General features: G+C 38.9%; 1 protein-coding gene across 1 annotated transcript in view; it reads left to right on the forward strand.

The window, feature by feature from the left end:
- Positions 1-11,182: 11,182 nt before the first annotated feature.
- Positions 11,183-17,185, forward strand: part of LOC147218964 (uncharacterized) — a 29,473-nt gene continuing 23,470 nt past the window's right edge. The window contains exon 1 of the transcript XR_015108668.1: positions 11,183-11,329. The gene's annotated coding sequence lies outside the window, so the exon portion shown is untranslated. The remainder of the gene's footprint in view (positions 11,330-17,185) is intronic.

Consider the following 17,185-nt stretch of genomic DNA (forward strand, 5'->3'; position numbering starts at 1 on the left):
TGCTTCTATCAGAACCAACTGTCTGGTAAACACAAGGGAATGTCGCTCCATCTTGCATCCGTCTGTTCATCTCACAAGCTGTTCATCTCTCTGGACCGACTGATATCTTCATATAGAAGACCATGACCAGCCCTTTACCCGCCACTATTGGGTCTCACAGCCAAGAAGAGAGATGGGTCAGAAATCAATAAGCCTGCTAAAGAAAGATTTTTCATTTGTTTCCTGTTGATTTTGTCGAGTCCATTGACTACTCAAGGAACTTGTAATATTTAATGTAAATAACTTGTGATATTTTATCAAGATGTAGATGAGTAGAATGTAGATCAGTTGAGGAGAGTCTCTGATTTTTAGATAAAACTGACTGTAATGTTTGTAACAACAATGTTTGCTATAACAACAATGACACTATGGAATTTGACCTTGTGGTGTCCAATGCACCAAAAACTAAATGTGGAATAACGTAACAGCAGTTCCTGATGAAAAAAAAGTACTAATACTGCAATACCATTTTAATATCCAACGAACATCCTGTCCCCTTGAATTATAGTTTAAGTGCTTTGAGCACTACAAGGAAAATGTCATATTCCGCTGCATTATCTTTAAGAGAAACCACACCCCTCTGTGGTTATTGTCATATGGCGTTTCCCTGTATAATGAAATTCTTTCTATGCTGCCTACAGTTGACTAAGTAGAAAATGAATACATATTCGTTCATTCATTTATTTTCTATACCAGTTATCCTGCACTTTGGGTCGCGGGGATGCCCGCTGCCTATATTTTTGGACTGTGGGAGGAAACCAGCGAACCCAGAGGAAACCCACACAGACCCAGGGAGAACATGCAAGCACAACGCACAATGAATCTATAATAGTACAATGAAAGACAGCGTATGAAAGATACTGCTGAAATGTTGTTTGCAGATATCTGAACAATATATATAGGAGTATACACCAGTTTCTCTACTGTTGTGTCAAAGTCAGGAACGGTTGTGCAAATCAACAGGGTTAATTGAAAAGTGCAAATGGAGAGAATTTGTGCAAATTGAAAAGGTATACAGTCAAACTCAGGCAATCCATGAATATTCTGAGGTGGTTCATGTCTGTTTGACAAGCTTAATGACTATCATGCAACATCAGCAGCAGTGAGTTGAAACAGAGCAAATTGATTTGTAACCAAACAATGTGGGGTCACCACAAACAAAAAATGAGCAGATGTATAAAAAGGACATCAAAATTACCCCGTAATGCTTTTATAATGACTCTTTGAGAGTCTCGTTCCCCCCCTTGAAATAGAAGTGCATTTTCTGAGCTTTCAGTTGTCACAGTGTCATCAGAGGTTGGAGGTTTCTCTGTCGAAACCAAGCTAATTTTTCAGTATGTTTCATTGAATCAGTCTCTCAGCTCTCAGCCAGTGAATAACTGCAGAATTATGAAGGGGGCCGTTCAAATCAAACACTAAATGTTTTTGAGTTAGCAAATGCTCCAGGTTGGGAATTATTAATCATATATGCCTAATTGATATTGACCTCCGTTCAATGTTGGCTGCAATGTGACCGATCTACACCAAACAATCTTTCTGAATCAATGTCTATGCAGATTTTATCCAGCTTACAAGGTGACCTCAAGCCTGATTTGTTTTTGCCAAATGTCAATGTTCAAGACTGCTGGATCCTAAACTGGGATACATGACTAAATTTAGCTCAGTAGTGTATTAGAAAATAGATGCTTTATTCTGAAAGCAAAGAGAAATGAGGCCTTGGCAGCCAAAAACAAGGATGAGAAAATCAGAGGAGGATTAAAAAAAAAAAGGATAGATTTTTGAGAGAGGGGAGAACAAACACATCTATAAGGAAACAAATTCTAGAATTTATTTAATTTATTTTCCTATTTAATGAATCTCAGGTTGCTGAGGCAGGCGGAGGCTTTTAAGTTTTTTATTCACCTTTCGAAATCCTCATCTTTGAATTGTTTTGTCCTTTTGAAGTGTGTAAGCATGCGTGTGTGTGTGTATACAGTTCAGCGGCTCCATGGAAGCTTTCACAGTCAGGATGAGTGCTTTTACACTGCACGCTCACAACCCCCCACTGACATACACGCACAGGAGCACGTACACACACACAATAAATAAAAACCTTTTACATGCTCAATTAAGTGTTGATTTACCTTGGCAATTAAAATTCAGGTCATTTGTGGTGGAGCAGCTCTTTGTGTGTGTGCACGTGTGCTCCTGCATTTGTGTGTGCGAGCATTTGCGTGTGTGCGTGTGTGTGTGTGTGTGTGTGTGTGTGTGTGTGTGTGTGTGTCTAATGAGCTCCTGTGCAGCATCTGTGGTCTGTGGTGTCCCAATCAGCCCCTGTCCCTCTTCTCTTGTTTTCATCTAGTATTTGTCGGGATCTCTAAAAGAAGAACTAAAAAGCTTCGGAAGCAGGAAGCGCTGCTGTCAACGTCTTCTTTTATTACACCCCTTTACAGACACACTTAGAAAGAAAGGAAGCAGTGTCAGAGATTTATTGTTATCATTAAATTTCCACATAATCCAAGAAACAAACCTTATAAATCCATCCTATACTCGGTGCTATGGCCTTACTGGGGCTGCTTTTTTACTCCAAACAGCCACATTATCACATTCCAGGCAGCTGCTACAGAAAACAATCATTTGCAATGATCCGTGTAGAATTATCCTTGTTCAGAAAGATGTTAGTGTCTTTCTTTGCAGTTTCCATAGCTAGAAAAGTCAATGTACAACTTGGGAGAAATAAACCAAACAAAAATAATCACATAAATAAATCTTTCATTTCTTGAACTATTAATGACTTAGTCATGCTCCAATCTTATTCACTCTGTTGTTTCAGCTCCCAAGCACTATTTTTCCTTTTATATGTGATGTATTTATATCAGCCGTAGGGTGTGAAAGCTGTACCATAAATTAAAAAATAAAGAATGTTAAATGTTGCCGCAGCTACATGATGACCAAACTAGGTGTGAATAAAAATCTCTGTCTTGGAATTCTTTTTAATTCACCAGTCACTGAAGCTTGTTGCTTGTTGTTGTTATTAACACTTTAATAACACCTTCATTCAGGTTGATAGTCATGGATACAATAACTTGCTGTTGAACGCATTTGGGATTTGTAGTCCCTTATTGGAAAGACTTGTGTTTGGTTTATCTCCTCCTGTGCAGTAATCTATCGTGTGTATTAGTTTTCCAGGTCATAATGCATACAGCCATCATACAGCATCTGTCGAGCTCTATAAGACTTGCAGGACAAGCCAAAAAAATCCCACCCAGATTTCAATATCATGACTTATAACAGTCATTTAAAGGGCTAATGATCTGAAAATTTAAGTTGAAATGAGTTTAAATCCCTTGTTGTAAGACCATTTAAAAATTCTCCTTATCTGCACTTTAAAGTTGTAGCCCATTCATCTGTCATTGTTCCGCACCAGCACTGGCCAAGACGTACAGACTGTGACTTTTAACTTCAGAAAAATAAAGTTTTCAGCCCACAGCTTACCTTGAATTTTGAGATTTCCCTCTGCCTCCAGGTTTCTGTTAAAACTCGATAGCAGCGCTGTCTCCCAAATGACATCATCAGGGTGATATTTTTCAGCGTAATAATGAAGGAATTACACTTTCAAGTGAACTTCATGAATAATAGCAGCAAATTTAAGGCTACACTGCTTCAGACTCTTCCCTCTCTCTGCTGTAATTCCTTTCATTTGTTTCCATCCTGCCTCCTGTCACTCCTCCAAGTTATCTGTTCAATATTGGAACAATGAAATCATTTAAAAAAAAACAAACGAGAGACCTTTTAATTTATTTGCTCAAGATATTTTCACTGTATTTCTTCATTCCCTCTTTAGCAATAATTGTGATACGGTTAAATGATGGATGGATTTGTAGACTCTCAGTAACCTACTTTACTCTGGTTTGAACAGTGTTTCATCATCAAGGTCTTCAGTCTGGGTTTTGTTCCTAGGCCTCGTTTTTTATGAAAGCGAGCCGCTGAAAAACAACTTCTTTCACAACTGATGCCTCAGTGTGTTCAAGGACAATATTTCATAATAGTGTAAACATTCTCATGACTCTTCCTGTAACACCTTCTCTCTGATCAACCCGCGCTTCACTGCTACAGAAATGTAAAATTGTTATTTTCCAATCACTGCAAATGAATGTTACAGAACCTTACAGAAATGTATGTTATACACTGTTTCAGGAAGGGATTCCTATCTTTACCCCAGAACTGAAGGAGGGAATTATGATAGAAGCCATAACAGATTGCTAAGAGACCAGAATGCCTAGCAGAGCAGACCTGTCAATAACTGAGAATATTGCAGAAATAAATTGGATGCAAAGAATGATTTCACAGTATTTAGCAGAGAAATGGACACAATGCACAACAGGCGGAGGGGAGGCATAACAGCCTTTCTCTAAAACCGTGCTGTTGCACCAGTCTTTTTTTCATAAATCTTTAAAATCAAATGTGAAAATTGCAATTACCTCTGCCTTTTTTGCAAGGATGCACACACACACACACGCACAAATTTCACACCTCTGATGGAATTGCCCATCAGTTTTGTTTTTCCACACAATAACACATCGAAACATTAGAAAATCATAAATCCAACAGATCTGAAAAGTCTATAACTCTTCCTGACATGTTGCGCAGTGTGTTAGAATATTATCAAATCTGCTGCGTACAAACCGCCTCCACATGATAAGGATGATGGAAAGTGTCCAATTTTCAAATATCTATGAGTGCAAACCAAACCTGAATTCTAAAATCTAGAAGTCGTGTCTCCTTGGAGTCACTCAGAGCGACAAGCCTGTCCTTCAGTCACATCCTTCTATAGTTTTTTTTTCTACCCAGCTTGGTGACAGGTACACGTTGAATGAAGAAAATGCAGACCGGCGCATAAATCCTTCAGCAGCTGGAAAATGTCTCACAAATCACACTGCCATCATTTCACCCCTGATGAAATGGTACCTGAAAGCAGAGAAACAGTATCCCTGTTTCCTGTATGCTATTGATTTTTAGGGCTTAAGGCCAATATATCTAGACACACATGCACACGCACGCACACAAATGCACACACACTTGCGCATGCGTGCACACACACGCACACTCAGCTGACTGGCTGACCTGCTAACAAACCCATTCTCATTATGCAGGCCTGATCTTTAACCTCCTGGTTAAAAAGGTCAGTCTAATTGAAACTTCAGCAGCCTTGCGAGACCTAAACTGTGCTGAACTGCGACATTCAGTGAGTCCCGATTTCAGGTCTCCTTCCTTTGTCCCCTGGGTTCTCCCTCTGCAGCCTTGGATGCCACTAATGGTCTCCTCGCTGTACGGCAACCGCTCCCTCTCACATCGATAGCTCCTCTTCTTGGCCCGTGCTGTCACCTCTCCGCTAATAGATGTTTGCAAGACTTTTTTTTTTTAAGGACACAGAGTTGATTCCTCTCATCCCTTTGGTAATCCAGTGATTTTCCTGCAAAGACCGACTTTCCGGCTAATAGAAGTTAATGAGCTCTTCAGCCGCGCTCAAGGATGATGGTTTTGCTTAATATCCTTGCTGACAAATTATTCTTTGAAATGTTTCCTGCCCACCTCCCCAACATTTTCATATTTGTCCTTTACAGCCTGACAAAGAACGGCTGTTTTCTTTTATTTGAACGAAACAATTACATTTGTATACGTGGAGAGGAAATTCACAGATCAGAAATTATCTTTGAAATTTGTATTTTTGCGCCATCTAGTGGAATAAAGTGGCGTCACGTTTTCCAAAGAATAAGGAGCCCAGCAGTGATTTTGGTCTCTCAGTGTTTTTGTTCTTGATTTCCTTTGTTTCTTTTGTTCAATAATTTTTTGGCCCGCAAAAATACTCAAATGTGCTAAAAATTTTTAGTAAAGTTACAGTAGGAAACTATTGATTGCTAGATATGGTGCTCTAATCATGTTTTCCATAAAGAAAATAAAAATTACACCAATTTCTCTTGCGACAAATTAGAAATGTTAAATTGAATTGTTTTTTAACAAATATTCGTGGATCATATTCCACTCATAAAATGTTAGCAAGTTGTGGAGAATAACAAAGGACTCTCCCTGAAGAAGGGAGAACAAATTTGTTAAATTTGAATAATTTCCATCTTTCTCTCTATCTCACATTTATTGCATTTTGATATCTAATAACGCTCTTGTTGCTTCACACTAATCATATCAGTTAATAAACACTGTATCGCACTGGAAGTAATTAAAAGTGTATTATACAACATTAACTGATCAAACTCAACACAAATATAAGTATTATTTGCATGTCATTTTGGAAGTTTGGTTTACAGTTGCTCTCCAACCTCTTTTTGTATATTACATGTTTCTATTTCAACAGACCTATGAATGTCAGTAACAAGTTTTTATAGGAACTAATAAGTAACTGAATACAATCCTCAAGTGCGTACGCATTTGCATATCAAATGTGTATATAGATATATAGGTAAACATCTATTTGAACATATTTGTGTGTTTATCTTTATGGATATATGTTTATATGGAAAAAATGATAAAGTTATTATTATCATCATTCTAATTATTATCTTAGTTATTATTATTATTATCATTAATGTTATTATTATTATCTATATGTGGATATATTGTCACCTTCTTTAAATAATCGGCACTCATTTCTTCAAGTTTTTCAGAAAACAAGACACTGGGCCATATCTTGACAGAGTTGATTTTAGAAAAAAATTAACAAAAAATGGCTTAAGCAATTATTTTAAGAAGATAACTAAATGTATTTGCATGTGTGCATGTGTATGTGTGTATGCATACACACATACATTCATCTATATACAAATACAGTATGTCTATATAGGTGTATGTGTCTGTATTCAACATATATGTATATATGCAGTTATGGCTGTTTAATGTTCTTGATCAAACGTGTTCAACATTTTGTGAAAGGCACTTTATAAAAATGTTTATAAAAGTATGTCATTAGTATATAAAAAGTATATAAAGGTGTTTATATAATGTTATATGATGTTGAATCATTAATTATTATCAGCCAAAAGATAGTCAGTCAAGTGAAAGGCAACATGAAAAGCTCACACTCGTATTTGTTAACGATAAAAATACACAAGATATTATAGGACCATAAAAAATAGTCTGCATAAGAAATAATTTGATTATAATCTTTTACCTTTACTCAAGAACGTTTTAAATCCCGAACCATTGTGAATGCGTGACTGTCTTCAGCCAATATTTCTGTAATGACTTCATCTAAATATGTTTCCTGCCCTTTTCATGGATGTCTCTTTGCCCGTCCCCATGCTGTCCAGCAGGGATCGCTCACAGCCTGCCTACGCCTGTCTTCCCCCTCAGACGGGAGGGGGGGGCTGCCACCCTCCTCCCATTCATCAATCTTTTTTTATTCAAAGGGACAAAAGAGACATCAAATAGGGAAGTCTGGGAAAACACAACAATACACTCCAGAGCACAGACTGAAGCTAATATATGCATGGGGGAACACTGAGAGTAAAAGTAGTGTGTTGACCCATGCACTTGTCCAAATATATTCAACTAAAACGTAAAACAACAAAAATTCCTGTTGTAGCCTGAATGTAATCTGACATAGATATTTAATACACATTGTGAATGAATACTTGTGAAATGATACAGTATATCCCAGCAAACTCTCTCTCTCTCTCTCACTCTCTCACACACACTCTCTCTCTCTCCAAGATGATCTCTCTCTCTCCCCTAGCTGGTCCCTCGCTGTTTCCCACCCAAATCAAAAGAGGCGAGTCGTGGGGGGTCATGTCTGGCCACCCCTCAAGAGAATAACAGGGTCTCTGTCTGCCCCCCAAACCACCAACGGTTCTCCACCGTCCCTATGACAACAGCCAAGGACCTTGGAAGGCCCCCAGACTGCGACATCCAAGCAGATGCCCATAATTAACGTGGCTATATGGAAGTGTCAGTCCTGCCAGTCTGCCTTACACGGAAGCAGACCCTCTCCCAGAGTTGTCAGGAAGGGTGAAAAATGACTACCCCTCGGTACATGTGTTTGCGTGCGTGTGTGTGTGCGTGCGAGTGGGGAGCGGCCGATATCTAGCTACAACTTACAATCATGCGGATTTAATAGGGAGCTCAATTAAGTGTGTTAGTCTTATCCATTAAGACCAAATCATGAGATTTTTTTTTTTTTTTTGGTTTGTTTGGTTTTTTTTTTTTGGTTCTATTTAAACACACAACCTAACTGAATCACACCGCGCACAACACATGTCAGGTGTGACTGTTAACCAGGCGGTGAGAAGCTGGGACACTGACTGGTTGTCTGGCTTTCACGGTTGACTGAGGGTGAGATTATTTCTCATCGTCACATTTATCTAACAGAAAAGGCGTCTCGGCCGTAAGTTCCATACAACTGCACATGCATCGCCAATAATTTCAAAATTAATGCATAACAAAAAAAAGCATCGGATTGTTATATGTAACATACCAATTCCGAATGTTGTTATTTAGGAAATACACAGAGGCTGATTTGTTATCATTTGTTTATAGCACACTAATTATACATACGCCATAATTCACGTCTTTGTTCACCTCAGCAAATTATGTTTCTGACAGAAACAGGCCTCTAAAAGCCTCTAACTAATACAGATTAAAATTCATTTTTATGAACGCTATGGGTAGAAACTTAAGATTCAGAAAATGTAATAATTGGCCTTTAAGTGAACCTAAGAGCCTAATAATTAACCTTCAGGTTCATTTTATCATTACGGGCTTAGAACACACAGCCGTAAAATGAATAATACTCTTTAGACTGGGTTCTTGGGTGTAATCACAGATGGATAGAAGGGACCCGTTGCACCACAAAAAGGTGGATATATTTGGGGGGGGGGGACAAGGTGAAATATGAAACAGTTCACTGCTTATATGACACATTATTTTGATCTTTTGATCACACCTATATAATTTCATATCTTATAATATGTACATTCTAGAAAAAAGGAAGAGAGTAAAATGAATAAATATATTTATTCAAGTATCCAAATGAGTTCTGACCACCTTGAATAAGTAGAACAAGTGTTTGTTTTGTTGAAATATAGTTTTCATTAAAAGAGAAACCTGTAGTATTTCATTGCATTGTCATGTATTCCTGTTTTAGATCTGCGGTTGTCTGGGCCTTCAGAGTGCAAAGAAGATGACACTGAATGGATTTTCCATAATGCAAAAAAAAATCAATGCTATGTTACTCAAGTAAATCCATTAATTTGCTTTTGAGAGGTTTCAAGTTCAAATTGTACTTTGGCTGTGATTTGTGGAGAGATTCATTGCTACTGACTTATTTGCACTTCAAACAGACAGCTGATCGGCCGAGATTCACGAGTCAGTTACGATGTTTCGGGTCAATTGATCACTGCTGATTGGGTTAAAGACACATCCGCCCGCTGTCCGGCGAGAGACACCAAAGGTCAACAAATGCACTGTCCACAAGTTCGTAAGTCCATCAACACCCCTGCGGTCACCGGCACACTCCAGCAGCCCAGAGGGGTCCACAGGGTCATCTCACCTCTGGCCTGGCCGGCCCTCTTTGTCATCATTACATAATGGGATGTTTCCCTCCACCCTGATGAATCTGGCCGCAGGGGAGAAGATTTTACGGGGTTGTTCAGATTTGTAGGAACAACTTAGAGGTCTGTAAAAGGCCCCATAAAAAGGGCTTGTAAATATGAAAGGATTGAAAGCATATCCCTTTTTTCCAATTTTTGCCACAAGCTTTAAGATTGTGATGAATAGAAGTAAGGAAATAGGTAATGGATGGGACTCTTTGCAGTAATGATAAATCCAATATTTTGTTATAGTGACAGAAAAAAGTAATTAACTGTGAATGAGGTAAAAAAAAAAAGGTTCACGGTGGTATAAGTGCCTTAAACTCTTTGCTAAGGGATCATGGACAGAACCAAACCATCCAAATCATGAATGAGGGGGTCTATTCCCTGAGGGCTTGTGGGATCAGCAAGCCAGACACCGTTTTATAGGACCTAAAATGCAAGAACATGGGGTGGTGCGACGGGTCTGTCTGGGAGGGAGCCAGCCAATTATACTCCGGCGAGACATATCACACTTTCATGTCACATGTGTGGGAATCGTCTGCTGCAACGCTGAACAGAGAACCTGAACCCCAAGTGTGTGTGTGTGTGTGTGTGTGTGTGTGTGTGTGTGTGTGTGTGTGTGTGTGTGTGTGTAGGGGGTTGGAAATATTACAGGGTGATGAATAAGACGAGAACATTATATTTTAGTAGCACAGTATATACATGTACACAAAGCTTTATGAGCAACATTTTGTTTGTTTAAAATTATAGTGTCCAGATGCAATTTGGATTATTAAAACAGGAAGGTTTGACAAATGTGTGTGTGTTTGGGAGGTAAATACAAAACAAAGTGAAATGTTTTTCGCTTATTTCTTAAAATTAAACCAAAGCCAGTTTGACAAGAGAGACTGTTTCAAAGAAGATGATAATTCATTTGAAATTAATTGTTCATATACATATAATCTACATGTAGAAACATATGGATGAACAACCTCTTGTGATTTTAATAGAATTCTTAAGCAATAAGTGCTGCAATAATTTCATTAATTCATTTCTGAAACTTTTTTTCTCTTTTAGAGGTCAAACAAGCAGAGATATTATTTGTCTCTTTCTAGAAGTATTTCTAAGAGTTTAACTGCCCTGTTTTTTTTATTTAATCATGAAAAATAGGGCTAATTGACGGCTGCCCTTAGTCTCAAACAGGCAACTGCCCTCAAAGCTCCCCAACAATAGAAAATTAAAAAAAACACAAGGTTTAACTTATAAAATCGCACTGAAGTGATTTAAGGAGTAAAAAAAATGTTTTTTTTAACTATCTGCATGGAAAAAACGCAGTTTTTCCACATTATAACTGCATGTTGCGTGACAGTTTTGCGTTCAAATCTATCTATCTATCTATCTATCTATCTATCTATCTATCTATCTATCTATCTATCTATCTATCTATCTATCTATCTATCTATCTCCACAAGTCATGTATCCAAGTTTACGTGTCTCTCCCACGGCGCAGGGCGCACGCCTCCCAGGGTTCATCCACGCACCACGCCTCCTTTCCTTCCTTTTTTTGCGCCCGAACTCGTGCACAGGAATGCGTCCGGTGGATGTGGTGGGCGTAGAATCGCGCGGGCTCGACTTGCGTGGGAGCGTCTCTTCTGACGGACACGCAGGTCCGCCGTGATCGTTGCGAGAGGAGGAACGGACTGCTTCTCCGCGCAGGAGCCACAGGGGAGGTAGGAACTTGTGCGTCTGTTCTGCGTCTGTCTGAACAGCTGCGGACTTTATTATCGTAGTTGTATTTTATATACTTTTGCGCTTGGCTCTCGTAGTATTTTGTAGGATGTCCGCCTTTTTATATCAAAGAACAGAAAAATTCAGTAGAATTTCAAGGAGTTCGTCATTTTCCAAGAATCCGATTGTTTGGTTAAAATTGCTAGTTTATTTTTCAACTATGTGTCACTGGCATCCTGAGAAAAAAAAAAAAAACTCTTTACTTTAATTATCTTTGTTTCATCGAAAAAGAATTGGTGTGATGTAACAACAGTGGAACAATTGTGAAGCTTTGATTTTTCTTTTTTCTTTTTTGTCTTTTTTTTTTTTTTGCATAAAAATGTTAAACTACTTCCGCATTAAGAGCATGCTAAGTAGTTTTAAAATATAATGATTTTATAACCGTATGCCAGGGCTTCGCTGATTGGCTCATTTTTCATCATGTGTTTAATTCTCAGCGTCCCACTTCTAAGTGCCCAGCCCCTCATGCGGTCACCTCAAAGTAAATCTGTTCAACGTCCCTGACACTTTAAAACGTTGAAAATACGTTTTTTTTTATCATTAAGAAATCTATGAAATACATAGAGCTTAGTTACAGCCCATGTAAAATGATCTGAAAGCTGAAGGCCAAACCTCAGCCTGACTGACGGTCTTGGTACTTTGGCTTGGTTTTAACTGAAATCCTTGAGGGGCTGTTTGGCTCCTCTTAAAATGTTCCTATCAATTCTAACATATATTTAATGGAAGACATGAGGAAGTATTCGATTCTTCAAATATTATCATTTTCCTCTTGAAGATGCTCAAATAATAATATTCAAAAACACAGAGAGGCTGAAAGGCCATATTCATTAAAATATCCAATTAAAGGTTATTTGTATTTTAAATTAATGATCTAATTTCTGTTTGAAGAACATACTTGCATGGGTTTCATTTTCCAAAATGTCAAAGTTACAAGTTGAAAGGTAACCTGTGTGAAGCGTTGGGATTTTTTTGTCAAGTTTCAAACCTACCAAAAAGGATTTCTGAATTCCATCTGGCTCTCAGTGATGTCCACAAAGTGCAGTTAAATACAGTGTTGACCAGATTTAGGGACAAAGTACCTGTGAGGAATAAAAACCTAGAGTTAAAGAGAAAACTCGAGCACCATGACTTTGCACAGCTAACTTCTTAGTTATTTCCAGACATTTAAGTACAAATCATATATCAATGAAGAAATGAATTAACCCTTAAATTAATTGCATTACATATGCAGCAATTTCATTTCAAATGCTGACTAACTGAATAACATATTCTCCTGTTAAAGGTGTATTGACCTATGAAAAGAGCTTTCAAAGAGTAATTTCATTGTGAAACACTTTATGTTTCAAACTGTTGCCATTAAAAACATTCACAGCTTTAGCATTGAAGACTGTGGAAAGTAACGTGGTGAGTGCAATGTGTTTCACAAAGATCTAAAACAGTCTTACCACTAGATATGATGAAACAGTCACGACGGATACATGTAGAAATGGGGATGTGTTTAGGATAAATGTACGGTAACCACCCTTTCACTTGTAGTAATGATAATGGTATTGATAAGAATATTGACATAATAATGACAATAATCTAATAATTACAACAACAATAACAATAATCTGAAGAATAACATGGGAAATTATGTAGATAATAAATTGATAATCATCAATATATTAAAATTCTCTTAGTAAGAGCATCTCTTTTCTTTCTTGTCCTGTAACTTAATTAATGAGAAATAGGAAATAGTCCTGGAAAAAAGTCCCTTAGCATTTTCTTTCATTCTCCGTCTGAGGAGACAAAAGATCTTCTCCTACACTATCCTGCCTGCGCAATAAACTCGTACTTCTAATTATATATTTCATGTAAATCCCCTCCCCACCTTTTTTAATTAATGCCTGATCCCTGTGTCTCCTCCTTTGTATGATTTTATATGAGCTTTTCTAACATTTGAAAGAGCCTCTTTCTACTTTATTGCAGTTATTCGTTTGAAAGGCCTTTGGATTTTAAGTACAGGGTCTAAATTTTGGTCCATGAGGAGTTTTGCTCGCTTTGTCGATGGTCTTTTTGCTCAAAATGTTTGCAACAACTCCACGTTGCATCGCACGGCTTTGGCGAGGGTGTTGTTTCAGCTCTCACCGAAGGATGTCGCTGTTTCGCCTGTTGTTCGAGCGGTATTTACTGTGGTTAATCTTCTGGATGTTTCATCCCAAAGACTCATGCTTAGAATCGGGATTTGTCCCTCCTCTTTCTCTCGAACCTATATAAGTGTTTCTCTCAGCTTTGGTCAGAATTAAACGATTTTATTCAATTTAATACGAAAGGGAAAAAAGCCATTTGTTTCACACATTAGTAGAAATGGTAAATTCATATGTTGATTTATACCCTTTGCATTTTTAAAGACAGAGCCTGTTTCTCGCCCTAGAATGAAAACATAATGGAGGATTTTATTCACATAATGTTTTTTTACATTGTCGGAAATTGCGACCTGGATGAAATTAAACATCGCTTTTAAAAAACAATATCCCTTTAGGTGATGTAGAATATTGGTTTCACATTATATTAAGTAAGGAATCTCTGTTTACCGCCAAATTTGCAGACAACAGTATATATGTGTATATATATATATACATATATGTATATCTATACATACATAAATATTGTTTGATTTATTTCTGTGTATTATGTTGACCTCACAGGGATGTGGATTTCAAAATAAATCAAATAAAGCCCTGGAGGATGTTTAATTATTATTATTATATATTATTTATTATTACTATTATTACTATTGATGTTGTTGTTTCTTTAGCAGAACTATTGTTGTACCAATTGTAACTCCCAGCTTTCCTCCTTTTATTTGATCTTACACGAGTGTTAAACTAATTTGATCGGTCCCAGCTACTCCCCATACCTGTCCTCATCATCATCTTCGTCATCATTATCACCCTCATCGCCCTCCCTCTTTGCGCCTCTCGTCCTGCGAGCAGCCGCAACACCCCCCCCCATACACACACACACACACACACACACACACACACACACACACACACACACACACACACACTTTCCGAGGATGATTATTTTAGATGTATTATATTTACCGGAGTGTATTAATAAGATACTAGAAAAAAGAAATGCGACATTTGAAAGAATTGCTGCCGGCAGGATGTGGAGGAGGGAGACTACTGTCTGAAAAAAGGATGAAGAAGGGACATATTGTCAGACACTAAAAACAAATATGATTATTATTATAATTAAATATATATATATTTAACACACACATATATATATATATATTTAATATGATATAATACATATATAACAAAAGACACGCGTGGGGCTATTTCTGCGTTGCTTTCTGGGTTATTTATCAGCATCGCTTGATGTGAAACCGTGAAACATCCTGCACGTAAATTCGGGCTTTTATTGTATGCTATCAGTGTTTCCACGTCTGATAAAATGATCTGATTTGAATGATAGATAGATATGTGTATGTCTGTGTGGGGGGGGCGTGTGTGTGTGTGTGTGTGTGTGTGTGTGTGTGTGTGTGTGTGTTTGAGAGAGAGAGAGAGAGAGAGAGAGAGAGAGAGAGAGAGAGAGAGAGAGAAAGAGCGAGAGAGAGAGAGAGAGAGAGAGTGTGTGTGTGTGTGCGTGTGTGCGTGTGTGCGTGTGTGTGTGCGGGAGAGCTGAAAATACGCACGCACTGATGATACGAGAAAAAATGTGCAATCATAAAAAAGGTGTAATTATCTTTTTAAACAAGGAAAAAAATCATATTTTGCTGATTTGCTGATTACTGTTTCTCCTGTAGTACTGTCTGCATTACAGGAGAGACAAATACCCAGCGATCTGAACTGAACACAAAGGGGATTAAAACACATGAAGTGCATCATGGCTTTTTTTGGTGCCCCACATACACAGCCTACTTTGAATCTTTTTTCTATCTAGTGCACCAGGTCGGTGTAAATTTGGCCCAGATTCCCATCATGCAAATGTTAATTTGGTTTCACGCAAAACTCCGGAATAATTAATGAGGGTTTCGCTACCATGTGCTCGTGGACGAAGTATTCATGGAGGAGAAGAGAAGGAGGGGAGGAGGGGGAAGATGGGGAGGAGGAGGCCCCAGGCAGCGCTGCAGTGCAGAGTTCAGCGGAGAGATATTGTTGTGAGCCTGGGAAAGTGTAGCGGGGCTGACGCCAGACTCTGCGGTGCAAGGGGGGGGCGGGGGTCTGGGGTCTGTGGGGGGAGGAAGGGGACCCCAGACCCGATTGTCATGTAAATCCCTCTCTGGCACGTTGTTGAACTTGATGTTGACTTCTTCTTCTTTTTCTCTCCCTCTCTCTTCTTTTTTAAGGGGGGGGGGGGTATATTTTCCTTGTCACTTGTTTGTGGGAAAATCCATCTGAGGACACGCACACGCACACACGCACATTTTCCATGCGCGCATCTCTTGGGCTCTCGGACAAAAGGAGACGGTGCAAAATTTCACTGCTTGTATCTTAAGTAACAATAGTACTATTTCTTGTTAAAGAAAAAAAAAAGTAAATGAATAACATTCAATTTGAAACAAAAAATATAAAAATCGATTGTTTTAAAATAATGTTCATTAAATTAAGTTTTGAATTATTTTTTATGTATATTTACCTTCTCAGTATGAACATACATGTGTGTATGTGTTTGGTTCTATAGGGTTCCTGGCGTAACTCTGGTCACGTGACGCATGCATCCTACCTATTGTAAACACGGAAGTAAAAGCAACAACTATTCCTCTTGAGTTTTGTTTACAGCGCATCCAGTTTCCTAGCTAAATAAATGACCTGATAAATATATTCTCACGTTGACTTCATCCACGTGAGACGAGTGGAATAATCATCGCATGATACAATGATACAGTTATTACACGCCGGGGCTGCAGTTTTGTTATCAAGCACGTTGATGGACGCGTGTAACACGCGCTTCGGCGCATGCTCGCCGGCGCCGCGGATTGTGCAAATGCATGCTAATGTAGCGCGTGGCGAACGGGCGCACGGGCCTCCGGTGCCCCTTCCTCCTCGAACCGGCACGCGCATACGGTTCAATTACAGGACGGAGGGGCCGCCGTTGATCGGATCTACCGGCGGATGATTAAGAGCAGAGGCGGCGGACCCTCGCGTAGGAGCCGGACCCTAGGCCGCAGCACTGGTCGGTGGGAGAGATGCACCCTCCACGATGCTGATGACAGATTGCCCATGCGCAATAATCAGATATGTAACTGCTATCTGATGCAGGCTTCGTTTGGAGCATCACAATATAGGCCGCCTCTTCTTCTTTTTATTTGTTTATCACACACACACACACACACACACGCACGCAGATACTGATACACACACACATTTCTTAATTCAAAGTTGAGGTGATAATGCAAGCTGTTTGGGGTGCACTTCTTTTTCATTATTATTATTGTTGTTATTATCAACATGGATGTGATGAGTATCTCACTCACCATCTCATCGCCACAGCCCAGATAGCAGTCATATCATAATAATATCGCACGCGATAAGGCAGCGCATAGCTTCAATATGCTATCCGGGTTTTGGGATGAGGCGTGGTGTCAGGCCACCCCCCCCCCCCCCCCCCCCCGACCCCCTTCCAACCCAAGGACAAGAACGTACCGTTGCTCGACGCAGAAGGAGAGATTCAATTTTTTTCTTATGATTATGCAAAAACAAGGGGTGGAAGATTTGTCTCGGTCTGCAACCCGAGTGAGTGTGAGGTGTTGGGGTCTTTACATCGATAAGAAAGAGCCACGATCGGACCGGATCTTCTTG

The sequence above is a fragment of the Fistularia commersonii genome, chromosome 25 (assembly GCF_037954325.1).
Source record: "Fistularia commersonii isolate RoL2024-O1a breed Wild chromosome 25, RoL_Fcom_v1.0, whole genome shotgun sequence".
Classification (NCBI taxonomy): domain Eukaryota; kingdom Metazoa; phylum Chordata; class Actinopteri; order Syngnathiformes; family Fistulariidae; genus Fistularia; species Fistularia commersonii.